The sequence below is a fragment of the Jatropha curcas genome, chromosome 8, assembly GCF_041381405.1.
Source record: "Jatropha curcas cultivar XTBG-Jc1 chromosome 8, XTBG_Jcur_1.0, whole genome shotgun sequence".
Taxonomy (NCBI): domain Eukaryota; kingdom Viridiplantae; phylum Streptophyta; class Magnoliopsida; order Malpighiales; family Euphorbiaceae; genus Jatropha; species Jatropha curcas.
In genome coordinates, this window is record NC_143158.1 from 23,931,812 (window position 1) to 23,933,821 (window position 2,010).

A 2,010-nucleotide genomic window follows, 5' to 3' on the forward strand; every position below is an offset into this window, starting at 1 on the left:
ATATATATATATATATATATATATATATATATATATATATATATACACATAAAATTAGGTATTAATTTTTTCACATATATCAATTAGTCAGCAAATAAATGAAGTAGTCATTTGACTTCTTATGCATTGATATGTTGTGGACTCAAGTATAAAATATGAGATCAATGATTTATCAAAATTAACCAATAACAACCCTTAGAAAGTATATTAAATTAATAAATATGAAGCATCATTCACCATAAGTAAAGCAACCTATAACACAATGGCAGAACCAGGGAGTGGCCAACAGGGGCCATGGCCTCCCTGGCTCAAAAAGTAGTCTTATATATATTTGAGAAAAAGATTAATGTCTAATGGAGCTTAGTAAAAAATCTCATAATTGTTTTACCTTGTAACTAAGGCTCAAATCATGGTAAAAGCATAATTAATAATTTTGTGTTCTTTTTAATATTTTTTTAATTTACAATAACTAAAAACATAAAACTAGATATTCACAAAATAATTGTTCTCTATTTCAAAATTAGTAATTTACTTATTTGTTTATTTAATAAAAAAATAAAAAAATGAGTTCTAAAAATTGTAAGTCAAATTCATCCTTAACATTTGAATTTCTTTATTTTATTATTATTGTTTGAACCAGTCATATATTGAAGGAATTTTTTCGTTACTCATCAGTAATATTTAAAATTTAAGAGAAAATTAAAAATCTCATTTAATTCAATGATTTGACCTTTAACTATAGTAAACCCAAAAATTTATTGGAATTGTTTTGTTCGTAAAATAATTGTAAATGATTCATTCAGAAAATTTTAAATTTTATTTCCTTAGAAATGCATTTAAGAATAAGTGTTTAAAATCATAAGCAATTATAGTTGTTATTTTCTCAGGACAAATGGGAGGATTTGAGGTTTGCGATCAACATTTTTAAATACATCCTCTCTTTAAAAAAAAAAAAAAAAAAAATCAATTTGTACAATATGTTAATTAAGCTTTAAATATCTTTTATTTTTGTTTTCTTACATTTGTAATTTCTCTAAAATTTTATTTTTTTTTATCTTTTACACAATAATAATCAATTAGATTATTTATTTTCTTTTTATAAATTACTCTTATCACTTTTGTTTAGTTTACATCTACATCTAATTTCTTCGTAGATTTTATATTTAAAAAAAAAAAAAAAAAAAAAAAAAAAAAGAAGTAGAAATACAAGAATGTTGTAAGTGCAATCATAAAAATCTAAAATGAGTAGAGATGGTTGGATATTTGGGTAATTGGTGTGAAATCGAGTTCGTAATTTGCATGTTAAAAGTACAATTACACATCAACGAGTAGTTCTTCATTCGTCACAAAAGATTTAAGTTGGCAGTGGAGAATTCATTTCAATCTTCTTGATTTCAATCTGCTCATGACATGTTCTATAATTCATTTCATAGCTTTATTCCCATAGATCTTAAGCTTATAACTTTTAATATTTACTTATTATTTTAGGATGTACAAGAATAATATCTCCAGACAAAAAGACGACATTTGTATTTTGCAGGTACTAATTTCAATTAATGAGATTATGTATAATTTAAAATTTTTAATTATAAGCCAAATTTTAACTATGTTTAGTGAAATAATTTAAAACTATGAATAAACTACGAACTACTAAAACTATTTGGTGTATTATTAAATGCGTTATGCATCACTAATCAGATATAGGTTGCTTGATCTTCTTATTATGTGAGTGGAAGGTGTTTAGTTCAAATCATTCATATCATAAGAGCTTCACTGGTTTGTGAGCTAATGAGAGGGTTATCCATGTTGCGTAGTCTATAATATTATTCCAACCTATTAGGTCTTCGATTCAATCTAAGTATTAAAAATATAAATGATTGTTTTGTAATGTATGAAAAATATGTAAATAATTTTAAAACTTAGGAATATTCAACTTGAATTTTTTTATATTTAAAAGAAAATAAATGGAAAGTGGTGACTATTTCTTAGTTTTTGATAATTTTGTTGGAG